General features: G+C 45.6%; 1 long non-coding RNA gene across 1 annotated transcript in view; it reads left to right on the top strand.

Annotated features, from left to right (window-relative positions):
• Positions 1-214: 214 nt before the first annotated feature.
• Positions 215-22,431, top strand: part of LOC138481680 (uncharacterized) — a 159,705-nt gene continuing 137,488 nt past the window's right edge. The window contains exon 1 of the long non-coding RNA XR_011274327.1: positions 215-280. This is a non-coding gene — a long non-coding RNA (uncharacterized lncRNA). The remainder of the gene's footprint in view (positions 281-22,431) is intronic.

The following is a 22,431-nucleotide window of genomic DNA, read 5'->3' as shown; positions in this document are numbered from 1 at the left end:
GGAGTACAGCCTTTTCACGCAAGCTCAAACGTCACTGCATGGCACCTTGCTACACCTCGTCCAAAACAGCAACAGCTGCGTGTGTAACAAGTTATTTTATGCTTCAAGTGAGCCCGGGCCGTGAGTCATCGGATGGTCCTGTGTGCTGATTGGCTGAGATCAGAAAGGCGCATAGAATATTGATGACGTGCATTCTAAGAGTACAGTTGGATTGGGAGACTGTGGTGCTAACAGCAACAGACAACTTCGGATAGGAAGTCAGAGGGAGGCGCCAGTAAAGGTGAGTGCACCGAGTAATTGCTGAATACTAGTTCCTTGAATACCACTTCCACTGACAGTTTTCAGTTTTGTGTGAATGTTCAGGCTGACTGAAGATGCGCGGGTGGCGCCCTATGTAGAACCCAATTGACCGGTGTAGTGGAAGGTTTGCAAATGCAAAAGGGCAGTGGAGAAACAATATATTCGTTTTTTCTTGGTACACGCATTTTCAGTTGATGAAGTTTAGTATTCCTGATGCATGGGAAGAGTTAAAGGAATATTGTGGGTTTTTTTCGTTTACTTTACAATATTTTTAACATACTCCTTGAGGAATTGCACTTCACCTAGGTCAAGATGCTAAAAACGTGTGGCTTTGCTCGCTTGCCGATATGCTTGCGCTACTTTATACGGAGACTGACTTTGAGGGTTTCTAACACACTCTAGTGACTAATCTGATGGGGTTTACATATTTCTATTCAGTGGGGTTCGGATTCCGAAGCTCTTCTAGTATGGGGGTTCCGACTCAAACCAGACTCAAACCATCTTCGTCTGGAGGATTCTCCTAGTATGATCCGATGGGAGCTTATCTTCACATTGTCTGAGGGGACCTTACCCTCTTCTGGTCTGATGCATCTTGGACACCAAGCAACCTCCTTATCTGAGAGGCGCGATCACCCTCATAGTACTGCTGTGAGCATGGTACCCTCCTAATTCTATGGACACTGACACTCTCCTAGACTGAAGAGACCTCCGACTGTGTGAACCTCGGAATGCAGAAAGCACTGACTGGGCAACCTTAATAATGTGGGGTGTTTGGACTCTACTATGCTATTAGTCTGTGTGCTTTGCCAAAATCAACCCTCAAAGTGTGGGGGCCTTCATTGTGCCACCTCGTACAGAGAGGGGCTCACATTTTGACCACATTCTGCTCGAATGAGCTTTGATTATGAGTCAGGTCTCTTATTCGAGGCTGCTGGTACCGAGGGCTAATCTGAGGGCTATGACACAGGCGCTCTTGCTGTAAGAATCTCTGACTGCAAAGCAATTTTAGTGTGAGATCTGATTGCCGATTATTAGGCAGAATCATATGCAGTACCCTTTGGGAACATCACATACAATTAAGACTACAAGAGTAAGTACAAATTCACCTTTGGTACAAGCCTGTACTACACAGTAAAGTGGTAGCGATGGATGATCAGCCAGACTTATCTCAAGAGTAAAGTGAGCAGTATCAGAAGTTACACAAAGGACAGCAATTGCTTTGGTTCAAACAAACACTGACTCAAGTTTTCTGAGTAAAAGAATATACATTTATTTACACCATCATTTGTAAAACAGTTCACTAATATAAAAGTAGCAGAAAATCACAATCGTAATACACTACACACCACCCAATGAATTCTGGACAAGTTAAGCTCAAAATGAAGTGTGAGCAAAATGGCACTCCAGCAATTTAAAAAGGGAGGGAAAGACAAAGTTATTCAAAATCAAGCAGCACCAACAAGTAAGTAGGCAGGGCAATCTAGAAAAGGCTCACTACAACTAGGATTCAAATCAATAGGCCTGGGCCAATGTAAATGGTTCAGAGTCTTTGCAGAAAATCACACAGTTCAGAGTAGTTTGCGGTTAAGTCTTTGCCAAGAGTTTGAAACGAAGTTGGTCGGAAGAAAAGTTATTTAAAAGAGTAGAGAAGGACAAGCCCTCGGATTGGCAAAAGATTTCAGACCCTTTCACCGCGGTCGGATGGAACGAACAACCGGGTTTGCACAGTACCTTAGTAGAAGAAGAATGCTGTAGCTGAGGTAGAAGTTCCTGGCAGATCCTGCAGGCTTGCGGTTCCTGAAGTGACTGTCGGACTGACAAGAAGGAGGAAGACTGGCGGGTCCTGCTCTGCCCAGGGAAGAAACCAGCAGCAGAGCAAAGCAACGAATAAAAGGTGCGTTCCTTAAAACCCAAACAGGGTCCGGTCCTCCTGGCTATCCGGTTCACTGCAGCGGTGCACAGCAAATTCGACCAGAGGAGGGAGGCCTTGCTTGGTGTTTGGCAAACTGGTTGGTCCCATCAGCTCAAGGGAAGAAGATTCTTTGCAGATCTTCTCTGTCGTCGAAGTTTAGGAGATTCCGACCCGCAGCAGGGCTTCACTGGGAGGTTCAGTAGTTGCAGTAGTCCTCTTCCTTCAGCTTCTCTTCGGTTCTCTCGATCCAGTGGCGACTCTGCCTTCCAAGTCCCAGAGACCTGCTTTTTATGCAGTTTTCCCCCATTCACACAGCCTGGCTGTCAATCACACAGCAGGTGGCTGTCTTGGCAGGACAGTCACCTAGCCAATCAAACATGAGTGCGACTTGAGTTTCCAAGGAGACCCTGTGCAGGGGTCCTAAAACCCCTCCCTCACATCCTGTCCACCCAGACTCTCAGGCGCCTAAGGGCGGCGAACAAAGGAACCAAACCTGGTTTGGCACGCAGAGTAAAACACGAGAAATACCTTTACAAAAAGAAATGGTGAATAAACCCAGCTGGAACCAAATAAAATTAAATGGGGTTCAGCGGATTAAAGTTCGAGGCTACTAAAATAGCCTAAAACAGTACCAAGGCTATTTTCATAGTCCGCGGTAGGGAAAAAATGGTAGATACCACTGCCACCAGCCAAATCTTAAAGAAAGGGGAATGAAATAATGTTCCATGAGAGACAGACAAAAAGGGATAATTATTAAGCCTTTCCAGTACTCTATTGAAGACAGTTTGTACTGGGTCTGTAGATTTAAAAAGACTAATAAAGTCAATGGCAACTTTAAATGTTCTGGGAGACAGTAGTCTATTCCCGAATATGGAGTTTAAAGTGGGAAGTCTGAAAAAGATAACCCTGTGTCACAGCACTAAAGGTGCAGTGTGACACACAGTAAAAAGATGATGCCTATGGAGTAGGTGATACTCCACAGTCTATGAACACAAAAATGTAAAACACACAGCAAAACACATGTAAGAGTGGGAAAAAAGGCTCATACTCTTACCAGGTGAAAAAAGAAATCCTAGAAATCCAGCAAAGCTGCTGAGGGACTCAGTAGATAAGGGAAATTAGCCATTCTGGAGAATTCTCCCTAACACTGATACCCACTCGATCCGAGACCCTTTGATTCAAAGAGCCCTTCTTTGTCTGAGGGGTGCTGCTACCATTGGGATCCATTTAGCCCCACAGATTAGTGAGTGCATGAGCACTCGGCTGTCACTCAAAGAGTCAACTGGCCTAAAAGGCGCAGGCACAGAGACCCTCCCTGTCTGAGACAAAATGTGTATAAGGCTGCCACAGCCTTAGAGGCTCTGCTTCTGAGACCTCCCTTTCTAAGTGGTGCTGACATGGATACCTTACTATTCTGATGAGCTCAGACTATTCGACCTTCCTTATCCGAGGGTCTCCACCCCAGACACCCTTGTGACTACTGGAAAAAGTCACATTTTAAATTATTATGAAAATCCTTTGAAGCATTTGTTTTGCACCCTTAAAACGAAACCACACTCCATATTAATCGTGGGAACCTACAGCATCTGCTTTCAGAGATTTCCAATTCTCCTGTACGTCAGGGGAAAGTATTTCCTCCAGTGCTGTACTTCTTCTTGCAGCCTGATACCTGTAGTTTCGAGCTTTCCTTTAATTAACTTCAGCCTACAAGTACCAGAATGCAAACAACTATATACACTTATGGAGGAACCACACCTAACCAGAACCAGCTTGAGATTCCTGCCTGCTTGTGACTTAAGACCAATGCACCATTCGTTGGTAAATAAATTCATGGTTGCGATAGGTGTGTGCTGCGTAGGTTATCACAGAGAATATGTATAGTGTAATGTAAATTGCAATAGGGGATTCCACCATGAGACATACAATGGACTTCATTAAACTCCAGGCATAACCTCTACCCCACGCTAAATAGTTGAAAGCAGGTGACTCTTCCTCATTTCATAGAACACCTTTCAAGCATATTTGTTTTTTTCTGGCAAATACCCATCCAAAGTGACACGAGTCGACCTTTATTTAGTTAAGGGCATGTTCCGCCCGGAAACACTGAAACTAAATACTGTGGCTTCCTTGTGCCTTAATTCTGTGGAGCATGTGCAATTCTCAATTTGTAAAAAAAGAGGTGCCCGTGCCCAAATATTTTCTAGTACATCTGGGACACATTGGGGCAGGCAAATCCTGGCCCACTGGTGCCACCATCCATGGCAGTGCCCCAAAGTTTCAGCATATTTAGGGTATAACCTGCAACTCCTACCAGCTCTTGCAAGTGATGGATGCAGATATATGTGATGTTAACAAATGAAATTATAGAGAATGCTTTTTTACCGAAACCTTTTTACGGAAAAAATATCGAATGTATTTATTTGGGGGTTCCTCCCCAAACTCTGCATTTCCCTGTGCTTTTAAACCCTCTCCACCCCTTTTTACCCATTTACCCCACACCTCATATATATACATTTTAACAAAAAATTCTGTATGTTTTTGTAATTATGGTTTCAGTAAAAAATCATTCTCTGTTTTCTATTTGCTAAATTACTGGATACAGATAGATGCACTACACACGGCAGATGTATAGATAATGAAGACTGGCACCTTATCATGCACGTGTCCCAGGAGACAGAATAAGTACACACCCCACTAGGGAATGAGACCAGGAGAGTAGTTGCAAGGGAACCAAAATGTATATAAGTAAAATAAATGCAAGTAAAGAACTCTGCTGCCCGAGAGCACTCTGCCAAAAGATACACGGGCAGCACATTATAAGGAAAAAATACTTCACTGGTGATGAGGGGCTATAGGTACACAAATCTGGATAATAATTGGAAAAACAGAATGATACAGTCAATTCCATACAGGATGGGCGAATTGGATTGGCTGCTGCTATGGTGCCGTTCCCGTAGCACGTGGGTCGTCTGGGTGCATATTTGCGGTGAAGGTAAGGGCATAACAAGACACACATCTATCTAACTAAACTAAACAACAGGATCTGATAATATGAGAATAATGGTGCACATAAAATCTTATATGAATGGGGTACTTAGGTCAAATGAGCTCGTTTATTGGCATTCCAACCCTTACCCTCCACAATACTTTTGATGACTTCATGTCACACACTCAGATGCCAGCCTAAAGATCGGATTTGCCATCTATCTTCCTGGTATCAGGAGATATGTGTAGGTTCTAGAAAATATATTGCTACACAGGATTAGCACTCAAAGGGGGTTCGGGTGTGGTCAGGGTGAGGCCATGTCAGATAGGTATCTATATGAAAGGTTTTGAGGGGTCAGAACTAGGGGGCAGTGGTTAGACTGGGTGGGGGTCAAGGGGCACAGGCTGTGTAGCGGAGATGGATGTGCTCAGGCACAGAGGCATGCTCTGATCTTGATCTCTGATTTGTGGTCTCTGGGGCCTCACGTTCTTAAACCACATTGGGGATAGATGTTTGTGTTAGCATACTATATGACCACTCTAAATTAGGTATATGGTAGGATCCAAGGGAAGCGTCTGGTGACCAGATGCATTCAAAGGGAATAGGGGACATGGGTTCACTGGACTGTGGCTTGGCATGGAGGGGGTGGAGAGGGCATGAGTCGGTCAACAGAGATGGATGGGGCGCTGGGACTGGAGCAGGCCTTGGTCTTACGTTCAAGGATGAGCGCATCTTGTCAGTACTCGATACTAGCTAATAGCAACAATGAATGGCTGCCTTTCCGTGAGAACAAGAGTTGCACTGAGCTGGCAGAGGGCGGAGGTGGTGGGGGATGGTTGTACGTGGCGCTGGGAGAGCGAGAGTCGACATTTCGGCAGATGGACAGAGGGCCTAGACAAAGATGGCGTTTGAAAAGACACAAAATGGAGTGCAGACTACAGGCCTTAACGTGGCGTTTATGCGCTTCTGTCACAAATGGAAGATGCAAATAAGTACAGGAGGGGAAAGGTGTCTCCCCCTTAGCTCACACAACATTTACCTTGTGCGGGAATGGTGCAGCGGGCGGGATGCACCGCCTTTCCTCCAACATTCCCCCCTTTTGTTATTTCTAATGTAACAAATATTTAGTTCCATCCCTTCTACGTTCCTCTGCCACTCTTTCTGCTTCATCCCAAGCTGGGGTCCCCTTTATTGTTATCCAAGCTCCACAGACATTTCTTAGGCTTTCCCCCGTTGAGCATATTCTAATTTATTTGCATTTGTAGAGCGCACATATAGCCCGTGGCATCGTGGCGCTTGTTACAAGAGATTACACAGAATTTTCAGTAGGCAGGTTACATATGACCAAACAGGTCTCTTAGTTGCACGTACAGAGTTCATAACAATTTTTCTTAAGGCGGACATATCAAAACAGCTTGTTGGTTAGATGAAAAGTTGTGTTTTACGTGCTTTGCGGAAGGCTAGGTGGGACTGAATCATTCTGAGGCTCGTCGGGAGGGCATTCCACTGTGTGGCAGCTATCGTGGGGAAGCTGGAGCCTCCTGCACGGGCCTTATTGGTTTTGGGCATTAGGATAAGGTTAGAGTAACCTTCCCTAAGGGGTCTTGTGGCAGTGTGTTTCACAATCCTCTGTACAAGGTACGGAGGGGCAGTATCATGGAGGCATTTGTGCGCTAGTGAGAGAGTTTTGAAAATGATTCTCTGTTTAACCGGGAGCCAGTGAACTTGTCTCCTGATTTCTGAGATGCGTTCGTTTCTTGAGGTCCCGGTGGCTGTCCTGAGGGCATTGTTTTGCACTACTTGCAGTTTAAAAAGGTTCTTTCTAGACGTCCCAGAAAGTAGGGCATTGCAATAGTCTAGTCTAGAGCCAATGATGGCTCTGGCTATGGCTAGGCAGTTCTGTTGTGAAAGGAAGGGTCTGGCTGCATTAATGATTTTGGAGTAGTAAGCTGATGAGGTAGAGATGGCATTTACTTGTCTGTCCATGGTGAGGTTTGAGTCAAGGTAGACGCCCAATGTTTTGACGTGGTCAGACACCTTTATGGGTGTATTGTCAATAGTGAAGGAGGATTATTCCTGACTGAGGTTGCCCAAGGTGGTGGGTGAGCCGATGAGTAGGAGTTCTGGTTTTTCGCCGTTTAAACAGAGCCAGTTGTCAGCCATCCAGGATTGGATAGTCGAGTATATAGCCGTGAGATTAGACATGTCAGTCTTGTAGTCACCTGTAAGAGAGATTAACACCTGCATATCATCCGCATAATTGGTGTATGATATGCCTATGGCATCCAGGATGCTAAACAGTGGCCTGGTGAAAAGGTTATAGAGCATGGGCGCTATACATGACCCTTGTGGGACTCCACATTTAAGTAGGCTCGGGGTGGCCAAGGCAGAGTCCGAGAAGACTTTCATGGCCCTATCTTTGAGAAAGGAAGTAATCCAGTCACGTGCTTTGGGAGAGAAGTTGCCCGCAGAAGCAAGGTCACGGCACAGTGTGTTGTGGTCGACCAAGTCGAAAGCAGCTGATAAGTCAAGGAGTAGGAGAAGTGCAGGCTTGCCTAGGTCTCTCAAGTCGTCCATTTGGTTTCTTAAATCGAGGAGGGCTGATTCCGTGCCATGTCTTGGGCGGAAACCTAATTGCCGTAGGTCTAAGATTTAGTTCTCCTCCAAGTATTGTTGGACTTGAATATAGGCCGCTTTGTTGAGAATTTTTCGCAGGAAAGGGACTGTGGTGATTGGCCTGTAGTTCCCGGGTATGGTAGGGTCGAGTGATGGTTTTTTGATTAATGGGCGTACCCACGCTTCTTTGAGGTCTTTAGGGACAAGGCCTGATCTGAAGGAGGCATTAATGAAGGCAGTGAGGAAGGGAGCCAAGGCGTGAGCGGAGTCTTTAATGAGTTGAGCTGGACAGGCATCACCTTTGCAGTTCGATGGTTTAATGGATTTGAGGAGGGTAATGGCGTCTGATTCAGTGATGTCTCTAAATTCAAATGGGGGAGAGGGTTTTGGTGCTGGCGAGGTAGGTGCTTTGGTATGCTGGCTAGCTATCAGTTTTTCTAACGTTTTTTGGTGGCCAATGATTTTGGCCTGAAGGGTATTGAGCTGGTCTAGCATTGCTGATTGACTGAGAGCTTTGGCTTTGATGACATTATTTTTGTATGATCTGGAGATGGTTTTGAAGGCCTCCCTATTAGTTTCTGAGGGGTTGGCTTTCCAGGTAGAGAGGGCAGATCTTTTTTCAGAGCGTTGTTTGAGAAGCTCATTGGAGAACCAGGAGTTGGAGTGCCTAACCTTCTTGGCTTTTATTGTGGATCAGGAGCGCAATGGCGTATATAGCTTTGGAGATGATATTTTTGAAGGTACTTGCGAGAATTTCTGGGTTGTTGGAGGTGGGCGTTTGTAGCTCTGGAACCATAAGGAACGGTGCCAAATTTTCTACTGTAAGTTTACGTGAGCTCCTGGCGAGTGCCGCTGGGTAGGGGGTCTGAGTGGGGGCAGAGTCTTTTTTAGTGGAGAGGTTGAATTGGATGTAATGGTGGTCGGACCATGGGATAGGGGTATTAGCAGTGACCATGATGGCGCAGTTGTGCTGGTTGATCCAATCCAGGGTGCGTCCTTTGATATGGGTAGGTTCAGTAATGGAGGGCGCAAAGCCGAGGGTGGTGAGGGCTTTGTTGAGCACTTGGGCCTGATAATCTTTGGGGTCATTGAGGCCTAGGTTGAGGTCACCCAAGAGGATGGTTTCGGAGGTTTCTTTGATGTTGTCCGATAGTGCGTGGACAAGGGAGTCTTGGAAGTCTGTGCAGGGATTAGGTGGTCGGTATACAATGTGCATGTTGATGGTGCAGGTGTGTGACACATTGATTTTAAGTGGGAGGTAGTCACAGTTGAGCCCAGTTAGTCCATGGTGTCCTGGTGATTCCCTAATGCTTATGGAGTTTTTGGCTATGAGGGCGACACCCCCTCCTCTCTGGTTGGAACGGTCTCTCCTGTAGATAGCATAATCAGCGGGGATAGCTAGAGAGAGTGCTGGTCCTGAGCTGTCGCTCAACCAGGTTTCCGTGATTGCAAGTATGTCTAGATTGTCTTTGGTGATCAGATTGTGAATGTCAAGGGGATGCGCAGGAATAGAGCGAGCATTAACTAGTGCACACTTAAGCGTATGCGCAGGGTGCTGTGGGGCGGGTAGTGGTGTGGGCATAGACATAGTGGCAACATCAATAGGTGCAGGCAGTGCAGTAGGCATAGTGACAACATCAATAGGTGCAGGCACTGCAGTGGGCATAGGCATAGTGGCAACATCAATAGGTGCAGGCAGTGCAGTGGGCATAGGCGCAGTGGCAAAATCAATAGGTGCAGGCAGTGCAGCGGGCATAGGCGCAGTGGCAACATCAATAGGTGCAGGCAGTGCAGTGGGCATAGGTGCAGTGGCAACATCAATAGGTGCAGGCAGTGCAATGGGCATAGGCACAGTGGGAGCATCAATAGGTGCAGGTAGTTCAGTGGGCAAAGGCAATGCATAACCAGGATAGCAGGCAGGGTCACTAACATGATTCAAGACATCAGTGCTATGGTTATTAGTGTCAGTTCTTATAGCTCTCTTTGTAAGTCTTTTGATGCGGTTGTATTCAGTGCAGAGGGCTTTCCTAGGGTTGTTCAGAGGTCCGCGTGCGAGAACGTGTCGACGGGTGGCTACACGTCGCAATCTACTAGCAACTCTGCGGTTGTGGACGTTCGTGGGCGGAGCGTAGCATCGCATCGGAGTTTGCAAGATGCGTGAGCGGAGACGGAGATTCCTGACAGGTAGAGCAGGGTGTGAGTGTGTGGGGGGCTCAAGACAGCACTGGCCATACGTATGAATGTGTATGTGTGACATTCTGGGATGTGAGCTCTGATCCTTACCCCTTTTGTTACGAGGTGCGCCTTCGAGCCTCGACGAGCAGCAAAGATAAATATATATATACAGTAAAAAAAAACTTAGTTAAAGGGACGTTATGGTTAAGTTGCATTACTAAAAACCTATGCAATTCAGTAAAAAAAACTTCGTTAAGGGGACGCTATGGTTGTAGGTAAAATCGAAACCCCCCTGAAATTCGCCAGTTATGGTAAGCTAAGCAACCATAACTCGCGTCACCACCGTGCACTGCTAAAACTAACACCCAGGACATCAAAGATGACATCACAAATATCATTGATGACATCACTGATGACATCACATGTCTGGCTCCTTCTTTTTTGTTTGCTGACATATCTAGGCCAGGTGGTTTTAAATTCAAAAAGGTACTATATTTGTAGACGTTACCCTTCTCATATGTTCCTACACTACTTTCCTTAGAGTTCAGGCGCATCATATGATGCATATACATAGGGGAAGAAGCAGGACTGAAACACAGCAATCAGTTTTGTGCGTGAATACAAGCATGTACATTATACACAGTTGCCAATGATACTGCCTCTTGGTTGCTTATCGTACTCTCCATATTTGTATGCATTGTACTCTATGGTTTGTGTGTATTAGTAGAAATATGTTGTAAGTAATGAATTATTAGCTACTTACTGCATGTTTCACAGTACAGAAAAGTGTGATACAGAAGCATTCACCTTTTTTTTATATAAGTTTGGAAAATTACAAATATAGCACCTCTGTGGTGTATGCTGCAGCCAATACCTACATTTCTGTATGAGTAGGTTCCTATACTAGAAAGCACACTGCAATGGAATGTTCTTTAGAATACTACTTTGCGTAATAAACTATGTAGTGTATTACACATCTCTCGATAATCCCTGATACTTTTTTGGCAACATTACATTCACAACCCCTTGTATGAAATGTAAATGCACATGTGATGCCATCAGTGATGTCATCAATGATATTTGTGATGTCATCTTTGATGTCCTGGGTGTTAGTCTTAGCAGTGCACAGTGGTGGCACGAGTTATGGTTGCTTAGTTTACCATAACTGGCGAATTTCAGTTTTTTTTTCGATTTTACCTACAACCATAGCGTCCCCTTAACAAAGTTTTTTTTTTTTACTGAATTGCATAGGTTTTTAGTAGTGCAACTTAACCATAACGTCCTTTGAACACATTTTTTTACTGAATTCACAGATTTTTAGTAGCGCTACTTAACCATAACGTCCCTTTAACAAAGTGCTTTTACTGAATTTCATAGGTTTTTATTAGTGCAACGTAACCATAACTTACTTTTAAATGGATGAAGACCATTACCAGCCTAGCTTCCAAAAGCGGGAACCCGGGGTGCTAAAAAAAATATTTTTCTTCCCAAACCGGTACGCCTGCGGCATCCCGGTGTAGGAAGGAAAATGCTTTAACAAGATGGTCACCATGGAAAGGCTAGGTGGGGTTCCATACAGGGCCCCTCTTCACTTCACAACACGTGTGCGCGGTCTTCTCAGCTACGTGTTTTCTACAGCGCGTGTGCATGTTCAGATGAGGCGAGTGTGAGCTCGGATTCATCTAATTTCTGTGTGTTTTTCTTCAACGTGTGTGCGTGGTCTTCTCAGCTACGTGTTATGTACAGCACGTGTGCGTGGTCTTCGCAGCTACGTGTTTTATACAGCGCGTGTGCGTGGTCTTTGCAGCTGGGTGTTATCTACAGCGCGTGTGCGTGGTCTTCGCAGCTACGTGTTATCTACATAGCGTGTGTGCAGTCTTTGCAACTACGTGTTTTCTACAGCGCGTGTGCGTGGTCTTAACTAGTACGTGTTTTCCATTAACTCCTGTGCATGGTTTTGTTCAACGCGTGTGCATGTTCGGATAAGGCGCATGTGAGCATGGAAACGCGTGTGCGTGGTCTTTGCAGCTACGTGTTATCTACAATGCGTGTGCATGGTCTTTGCAGGTACGTGTTTTCTACAACACGTGTGCGTGCTCTTCGCAGCTACGTGTTATCTACAGTGCCAGCGCGTGTGCGTGGTCTTTGCAGCTATGTCTTTTCTACAGCACGTGTGCGCGGTCTTCACTGGTACGTGTTTTCCGTTAACTCCTGTGCGCGGTTTTGTTCAACGCGTGTGCGTGTTCGGATAAGGCGCGTGTGAGCGCGGAAATGCGTGTGCGTGGTCTTTGCAGCTACGTTTTTTCTACAATGCGTGTGTGTGCTCTTCGCAGCTACTTGTTATCTACAGTGCCAGCACATATGCGCAGGCTTTGCATCTACGTGTTATCTACCTGCAAAGACCACGCGTGTGCGTGGTCTTTGCAGGTGCGTATTTTCTACAACACGTGTGTGTGCTCTTCGCAGCTACGTGTTATCTACAGCGTCAGCGCGTGTGCGTGGTCTTTGCAGCTAAGTGTTTTCTACAGCGCGTGTGCGCGGTCTTCACTGATACGTGTTTTCCGTTAACTCCTGTGCGTGGTTTTGTTCAAGGCATGTGCGTGTTCGGATAAGGCACGTGTGAGCATGGAAACGCGTGTGCATGGTCTTTGCAGGTACATGTTTTCTACAGCTTGTGTGCGCGGTCTTCACTGGTACGGGTTTTCCGTTAAATCCTGTGCTCGGTTTTGTTCAACGCGTGTGCGTGGTCTTCTCAGCTACGTGTTATGTACATCGCGTGTGCGTGCTCGGATAAGGTGTGTGTGAGCTCGGAAACACGTGTGCATGGTCTTTGCAGCTATGTGTTTTCTACAACGCGTGTGCGTGGTCTTTTCAACTACGTGTTATCTAAGCGCGTGTGTGCAGTCTTTGCAGGTACGTGTTTTCTACAGCGCTTGTGCGCGGTTTTGACTGCTACATGTTTTCCGCTAACTCCTGTGCGCAGTCCTCATTTCTGCGCGTTTTCTTCAACGCGTGTTCGGATGAGGCGCACGTGCGAGTTTGAAAAAGAAAGTGTGTGCGCATTTTGACTGGCGCGTTATATGTGAAGAGCGGGTGAAGTAGTTCTGCGCATGTGCTTTACTGCGTGAGCGTGGTCTACACCGCTGTGTGCTTTCTTCGCATTCGGATGTTGTTTAGGTAACATGTTTTTGTGCTTCTTGCAGCCATATTCCATCCCATCCTCATCACCCCTCACCTCCCCAAACATTATTTGATCAGCTTGACGAGTGCAATGTTGTTTTTTTTAATATGTTTTGCCGCGATGTCCGTGGACACCGGACGAGAATCCAAGATGGCGGGTGTCTCCAAAAATCTGACGCGCTTCACGCTTCACCCCAGCCAATCGGAGAGTACGTCATATGTCCGCGGACATCACGCAATCCGCTTGGCCAATCCGTGACCTGTTTACGGAGCGAACAGGGAAGTGTGTCCGCAGAGCGGACATAGATATCACTAATTTTTGTGCCTTATGTTTTGGTGTTGTAAAGAAAACTACTGGATGGATTTACACCAAATTAACAAAAGCACACTTTCGGGTGCAAATCCGCCCAGCGGTTTGGGCTGTAGGCGTGAACAAAGTTTGTTCCCATTATGTCTATGGGGAAAAAAAGACGTTTTGGGACCCCCCAAAACTTCCCTCCCCTAGACGAATCCTCAGCAAACTTTGCAAAAAAATTCAGAGTGGCCCATATACTTTTTTTGCAAAGTTTGGTGAGGATTTGTCCAGGGGAGAGGAGTTATAGGCCACCCAAAAAGTGCTCTTCCTATGGAAACAGCAACTTAACCATAACTACACGGCCACTACCATGGCCGTGTAATATATATACACACACAATCCCCATCTAAATCCACCCACACCTCTCTATGATTTTCCTGATCTTGTGGATCTTTTGTGGAAGTATGATAAAGGTTGTCAATTATGTCCCCAGTATTGTATACGGCCAACATACGAAATTTGTGTTCAATACTCTCCCCAGTTTATACTTGCGCATCCCATAACATGAGGACCTCTGTCAGTCCCTTTCTGGCGGCCAATCGTCACCATCATCATTGCACTATTAGGAATCGTTTTGGCACAACATCGGATACCTATTTGGCACACACAAAAGATCAGCGAAAGGAACACAATGATAGGCATCAGCATCTTCATCACAGATCCAAGCCAAGATGGAACCCACACGAATGAGGAGGTTTCGGTTGCACACCACCTTCTTTTTTCATCCGTACTCCTAGATCATGCACTGCCTTTATGACATGTGAGAGTGTCCCATTCTCTGCATCAGACGAAGGTATGAACGTGCAACATGCGCTCCCGCTATTTCGGCAAACACCTCCTTCCATGGCTGTGAGCAGGTCGAGCACATACCTGTTCTACATTGTCATTAGTCTCAGTGCTCTTAACTCCACCTTGATGATATTGAACCCCTCTTCAGTATCATTAGCCAGTTGTATGAGTTCCCAGCACACAATTTTAAGCCATTTGGCATTTGCGCAGGCCTGGATACTGGGGATCAGTGATGCAAAGAATGTCTCAGCTGAATTGAACAGTTTGTAATCTGCAGGAATCTGTGCTAGGAGCTCAGAAGAGTCTTTAGAGATGTAGTTGGATGCTCTCTTCTTTCGTGATACTGGTTCTTGTACCTTGTTTTCTGTCCGCACATATATGTTTCTCCGGGACCACCAGAAGTGCGGAGTGTAGCGTTGCCAGAGCACAGTCACCATTCCATGAAGGGGGGAGATGCATGTATGCCTGTTTTCTTCCTACCCAGTACTCGTCCATGAGAGCCGCCATTCCTTTTTTCATATCAGCAATGACAAGAGTTCTGTTGCAATGTGTGTTAGTGTCCATGGGTACATCTCCTTCTGCACGGAAGCAAAGTTCATATTTCTGTTCATGGTTTATCTGTATTGGCTTTTCCAGAGCAGTGACCCACGTTAGTCAGTCCAAATTTGTGCACACGTGTCATTCATCCATTGCAGTCTGTTGTCGGATAAACCACGCAGCCCTTCTGCCTTGCACATGAATGTTGACTGCTGCCATTTGTTTTCTGAAAAAGGTTCTTTGAAGCATTTTGCTGGTGGCATTCCTTTTTTTACAAATTCTTAAGTCATGTGGGAGAAGCTTCATCCGTATTGTGTGTGCCTGGAAAGTGCCCTTTATCCTACACAGTCCAATATGAATTAGACATTGTGCTACCACAATGGGAGTTTCTTGAGGTACTAAAACATTAGGTGTCCCTGATGCGTGAGGTATCAGGGAGCAAACGTAACAACTGCCGTTTGTTGCCTGTCGCCCTGTGGCTTCCATGTCAGAGTACCATTTGTTTGATTGTCCTGGATGGCGAATGTCTTCCATTTTATCCAGACCCAACCCATTGTATGCATCATATTTATATTGCCCCGTTTGCCTTTTGTTTCTACTGTTTTGTTTCTGGATGTTTTTCTAACCTAAAGACCTTCTGCACAATTTATTTGAGGTATACAATGTTTTTCGTGCATTAAACGATACAGGGCGCAACAAGGAGTATAATCTTGATTTTACCAGTCCACTAGGGTCAGTTGTTTGCTGCCAGAAAGGAGTGTTTAACAGGTCATGAGACGTAGCTGTGGGAAACACATTACACATTTGAGCCAGCCATGAGGTAGTTACACTATTTGGTTGTGAGGTGGGCTGTGATAACGTGACTGCTTGTTCTAGGACATCATCTTCATAAAATACATTCATACTTTAATTAAACACATTACTTTCTGTTTCAGAGATTGTTTCAGTTGTATTTTTAGCAGCATGGGGGAGCATTGTATTGTTCCACATTAATTGATTTCACCCCATAACAATTGTCCCCCTTCTTGAATTAGGTTTCCTGCTCCCCCCTTTGGCTTTTATCATTCATGATAAAAGATACTCCCCAAAAAATCTTTAGTCCTAACATCACAACACTAAACGTTATTGCTACAAAATAGAGCCCACATTCGTAACTGTAGGCCCTTTTTGCACTTATTTTACTCCTATTGCTATCTATCTGAGGTATTCCAGTTGTGAGGGGTGTTGTTTCCACCATTGTATACCCGGCAGAAACCAAACAAAAATAAAAACGGGGTCAGGGATTAATGAACCGACAAAAAATAACTAAAGAAATTGAAAGAAGCACATCAAGGTGGAAAAAAACTATTTCACATTATCCTGTCATTTTTATTTACACCTGTCATCCTTCTTTTATATACATATTTTTAAATATTATGTCTTTTACTATTGTCTGGTACGTTTAGAATTTTGCTACTTTATTGCACTGCCACATCTCTTTCATTTTCATGGGGTTTCTCTGCTGCTATGCTGTCACGTGCTTTCCTGACGTCAGACAGGTGTACCCAGTACTTAAGCCCTTTCACTTTTACTGCTAAGGGAGTACCGTAGATCACTTAATATGGTCCATGGAACCTTGCTGAGTTCCATCGCCTTACGAAGCTGCAAACATATACTATTTCGCCAGGCAAGAGTGGTTTAATGGGACTATCAGGGGCCACAGTTGTTGTGTCCATTTTGTTTTCTCTTGTGAAGGGCGGTGCTATTTGTTTGGCAATACATCACACTGACTTCGTTAATTGAGTGAGGTATTCTTTGATTTCCTCTCCTAAAAAAGTTGCTGTTCGATGTGCATCTGATATGGGCCTCACTGGTGACAGTGGAGTTTGCATTCTTGTACCAGTCACGATTTCATGGGGGGATAGGTGGTGATCTTTGTGTGCGCAGCTGGAAGAGGGCCAAAGGCAAGCAATAGATCCAAATCTTTTTCAATGTGTGACACAGTTTTGACAATCTGCTCTTGAGAAGGCTGTTTATTTTTTTCTACCACTCCGTTAGCTTGCCGGTGATAAATGGAGCACATTTTGTGTTGTATGCCTAAGAATGTTGTTACTTTAAAAAAAGATTGTTTACAAAATGCGTTCCATTGTTGGATCTTATGACGTCACATATCCCCCAACGTGGGAACCCTTCCCTCACCGGAAATTTTGCTGCGCAGTGCGCAGTTCGCGTCCGGGTGGGCACATGGTCCTGCTTCCACCCAGCGTGAAAAAGGACACACCACCACAATGAAGTATCTGGCTCCATTACATCTTTCTCTCATGCGTGCATAATCAATATGCAGTTCACGAAACAGCGAGGCAACATTCCACGTATTGTTCTGAGTGTCATCCCTGAGTTAAATGTTTGGCAGGTAGTGCATTCAATGGACATTTTACTGAGATATTCTCAGATATTCTCAGAGATTCGGCACAAACCAATCTTCCTGGATATCAGCAGCAATGTGTTGTTTATAGGTGTGGGCAGGGAAATGCAATTGTTAAATGCTATCAATAATACTACAGGCATCACTACTTTTCCTATGCTATCTTGTCTCCATAGGAGATCAGTGCACGATTTGGTGCACCCTCTTTTTGTCCATAATTCCTGTTCTTGTGGCAGTGCTCTTTTTTGAATCTCGATTAGTTGTGCTATCGGTAAGGCATTGTATCCTTCCTCTGTAGGGTGTGGTTCTTTCTCTTTTAAGACACACTCTGTCGTTTGTTTGATTTGGAAATATGCTGCTTGTTTGGCTGCGTCGTCCGCTACTGCATTTCCAAGTGATATTTCGTCATTGTTATTTGTGTGTGCTTGGCACTTCACCAATGCTACTATTTAGGGTTCTGCAAGCGTTGTAATCAACTCGTTAAGTAATGCTGCGTGTTGTACCGGGGACCCATCTGCTCTCCTGAACCCCCTCCTCCTCCAACACGATAGACCAGCATGTACCGTGGTGGTTACATATGCTGAGTCCGAATATATTGTTACTGCGCATCCCTTTGCTGCATGTAGTGTTTCTATGAGGGCAATTAGCTCTGCTGCTTGGGCGGAGTAGTGCGCTGGTAAAAATGTGTGTACAAGTACCTCACATTCTCCATCCTCCAATCGTATCACTGCAACCCCAGCATGTTTTTCACTGGTCTCTGGACATATTGATGCTGACCCATCCACAAAATATTGCTTTCGGGATGTCATCTCCTTCCCCTTCATATGTGGCGCAGTCATGTTCCTGCATATCTTGTACTGTGCACGGCTCTGTGATAAATGTTGCTGGGTTTACGTTCTTACATCGGACCACGTGGACGTTTGGGCTGGAGATAATAATCTCATATGATGATGTTCTTTGGGTGGCGAGTGTAGACTTTGATTGTTCAAGGATGGCAAACAAAGAGTGCTCAGCATACAATGTGATGGAGCAACCCATTACAATTGTGGCACTCTCTAATGCCAAAGCTGCTGCCGCGAGAGATTGTTCGCATGCAAAAATGTCCTTGCATTACTGAATCAAGTATACTGCTGTAGTATGCTAGGGGTTTGTGTCAGCACTGCGGTCATGAGTGTTCCATTGGAGTGTGAAAATAAGTAAAATTCTCGCTCATAATCAGGGGTTGCTAGGATGGGGGCGATGCTGATGAGCTCTTTCAGGGCTGTAAAAGCTGTGTGCATTTCAGGAGTCCACTTTATTGGGGTCTTTTCCTTCTGTGCCTTTTTCAAGCCATTCTATAAGGGCCTTGTGCACGCCGCAGAATCCAGGATCCATGCATGATAATAATTACAGAGGCCAAGAAACCTTTGTATGTCTTTTACAGTATGCAGCGTACTTGTGGCGCGCACTGCTGCTGCTCTGTCAGGTATTATTCTTTTACCAACTTTTGAAATCAGTTGGCCTAGATACAGCACCTCGGCTAGGCAGTACTGTCATGTACTTTTACAAAAGGTTCAGTAGAGTGATAGAATATTTTCTGCATTGTTCTTCTCCTGTGCTACATAGTAGGAGATCATCTACGTATTGAATGAATGTGCTCTGTACCATAATATTGCCAAGATCTTCATGGAGTATTCTGTTAAAGATACTTGGACTCTCACAGTATCCTTGGGACAATCTGCAATGTTCCTATTTCCTCCCCCCTATTGTGAAGGCAGTGAGATATTGGGACACTCGGTCGAGGGATACAGAGCAAAAAGCGTTCATTAGATCCACCACTGTAAAATGGGTGGCATCTTTTGGAATGCTGCACAAAATGGAGGACAAATTTTTGGGACAAGAGGGAACTCTTTTTGGACGATATTATGAAGGGGTCAAAGGTCCTGGATCATACGACACGCCATCCTATCGCTTTTATGATCAGATAGATGGCAGTATTACATGGGGAGTTGGAGGGGACAAAGATACTCTGCTGTAGTAAGGCATGTATTGTGGCTCGTATCCCTTCCTCTGCTTCTCGTGATATTGTTTCATTCTTGGGAGTACTGCACCTGGTTTTAGTTTTATTCTCACTGGGGTCACTTCTCTCAGTTACCCTACGTCATGGGGATTTGTGGTACACGAATATGGTAGCACGTGTTACAAGTCTGTGTCGCAAAAAGATGGTGGTGCGCCAACAGCGGCCAGGAGGGGGTTTGCCACTTCTCTTTTCTGAATCTTCATATCACAGGGCATACATATTTCTAGTATAATCTCCCCATCATTGTCATTGTCAGTGAACAGATCTTCACCTGTCAGTTTCCTTAATGAAATGCTTGGATCAATGCACAATACTGTCCTCCATTCACACCCCTGTGTGTCCAGGCCAATTGATACAATACGTCTTGCTGACACTTGCACCCCCTGCACATCGAGGGAAATCACTGTCCCTGGCATTATTTCAGGTGTAGCTACATGGCGAAAAACAAAATCGGAAGGTACCTTCCACTCTTTTCTTGTTATCTTGGGTACTGCCCGGGCCAACACTTGTAACCCATATATGAACATTTCAGCATTTGTGGGTATTCCTCGCAGTGTTGTTTCATTTGCTTGTGTCTGTATTAATAACATTGCTCGAATTGTACAGATTCCCGGTGTTGAACACACTATACCTCACTCAGTAAATGCAATAGTCATATTCAACTAACTCAACAGATCATGTCCTAGTAAGTTTATTGGAGAATCTTCATGATACAATAGGGGCAACTGCACTGTTTTACCCCCTATTCTGACATCCAAATTTTCTGTGTATGGAACAGTGACCACTGCCCCAGTAAAACCTTGCGTCTGGAGATTTTTGCGAGAGAGTGGAAAATTGCCCCTGAGTCCACCATAAAGATGAACTGTTTATTCCCTATCTCTGCCCCCACCAGCGGTTCCCCATCTGGTCGTAAGGTAGTTGATAGTACTGGACACGCAAGTGCTCTCTGTGGGCTGTCCTAGTTGGGGTAAGTGTCTGTCCCGGGGAATGTGAAAAGATTATCACTGAGCACACACATTACCTGAATTGGAGAAGGTGCGCCATTAGCACAAGTGGCAAATCTGTTTGCATGCGTGTGTGTTATTTGGTTTTGCTGGGTTGGGCGGCTTTGCATACAGTGCTGAGGATGTCTGAATTTGCTATACCCTGGTGGGGGCCTGCTTTCTAGCTGCCCGTCACTTTCATTATTTCCCATGGGCAGACCATAAGGACTTCCTGGGTGGGGGTGTCTGTACTGTTGTTCATTTCCATGTCTTGCATTGTTCTGATAATTCCCCATAGGCCTTTTTCGACACTCTCTTGCGAAATGCCCCCACCTCCCACAAGACCAACACTGTCCCGGGGCACCCCCCTTTGGTCCTGCTCCGCCATATCCTCCTCCTCCTCCTCCACGCTGTCCTCTGTACCCAACTCTTCCTCAGCTCGACCATCCCTGCCACTGGGGTCCTGTGTAACATTCTTCTCCGCCCACTGTTCCTGTCCATTATCTGCCCATGCTGCAGCCATCCTAGCTTGTATCGCTGCAGACACCTCCCTTTCCTCTCCTAGCTGCTCTGGGGGCGGCGTTGCTGTCACCGCCGCGACCTTCACTAACTTGCTCTGTACTAGCTTTGCCTCCTCACTCACCAACTCTCACATTTGGAACATGCTCAGATCAGCCAGAAACCTAGTTTAATCTCAGCTGTGCCGTTTCTTTTTCTCTTTCTGTGATCCTCCTGCAATGGTATACTATGATGCTTTGTATTTCTGGCCAACCCTTGGCTTCTATCCCAGCTATTTCATCAAGCGACTTCTGTACTTCCTTAGCAAGGCCTCTTTTGATAATAAAGTAAAATAGGGAGGTGGATTGGTCCCAAACCGTGCCCGTCTCCGCCCGCCATGTCTCCTGCACCCGAAGAACGTACTGTGCAGCATCTTTCTCGTCCCCCATAGTACATTGCATTATTGAGTGTAAATCGGGGGTATCAGGGAAGGTTCCCCGCAATGCATTCCATACCTGCGCTCGTACATTATTAAAGGACGCACCATCATGCATGTCGTTCCCCAAGGATACTCCCGGAACCCCTTCTTCACCCACACTGAGTCTGCCTGATCACCCACTGCTGTTACCAAAATACTTTTAACATCCCCAATTGCTAGTGGGACCCCTGCTGTATTCTTTTCAAATGCATAGATCCACTTCCCTGCACCCTCAGAAAGTGGCGGGAGGGCCTTCAGGAGATTCATTTTGTCCATTAGTGCCCATGGTACATAATGGGGCCTTCCTGCTCCCTTATGAATGAGTGGCTTCTGTAATTTCGACCTTACCTTTTCTCTACCCACTTTCACCGCTTTCTTTTTAGACAATGCCATCCTCCCGAGCCTATTCCTTAACCTCCCATCCCATGCTGCTTCTTCCGCTACCCGTGTGGTAGCCCAATGTACTTGCGGTAGTGGCATCCCTCCCGTGGCCCCTCCTTTGCCCTCATCCAAAACGCTCCAACATTCTTCATCCCTCTCTGAAGCCACATTATCATAACTCACGCTGTCTGCCTCCCCCTGTCTTTCTACTCACACCGTTTTAATCGGTGTACTTTCTATCCTAATGAGAAAATCCCCAGATTTCCACTTGACTCTGTTAGTAGGGGTGGGTTTTCTCCCAGTGGTGGTTCTGGCGGTTGCACTTCCCCTTGTATTGACAAAGGCGGTTCACATAATGCTCGCAAGCGGGCCAATTCAGCTTGAGTAGATGTTAATACTCTCTCTAGATCTCCATTTGTCGGGCCTGTAGTTGGGCATAAGGAGGGGGTTGGGCCACCGCTGGAGTCGTGGGCACACTGCCCCCGGCACATACACTGGGTCTGCGTACCCCTCCGCGAGTCTTGTTAATAGCGGGTATAATTATATATGCTCTTTATTCTCTTTTTCCCATTCTCCCTTCCCATTCTCCTTGTCGGTCGCACTCTTTACTTTGTATGACTGGTGCTTCCTCAAACATCTTGCACAGGTCTACAACCTCTTTTTTATTTTGAATTTTCTTTCCCTTGTATTAAGTCATTAAATGGGTACCAACAAGGTCTAATATTCCGTTATCGCAGGACCCCTCTTCTGGCCAAACACAAGTCGCTCCCTCCCCCTT

This window comes from Ambystoma mexicanum, chromosome 5p (genome assembly GCF_040938575.1).
Source record: "Ambystoma mexicanum isolate Mex_15411 chromosome 5p, UKY_AmexF1_1, whole genome shotgun sequence".
Classification (NCBI taxonomy): Eukaryota; Metazoa; Chordata; class Amphibia; order Caudata; family Ambystomatidae; genus Ambystoma; species Ambystoma mexicanum.
Note: the sequence above shows the minus strand (reverse complement) of the source record. Positions and strands in the feature narration are given on the sequence as shown.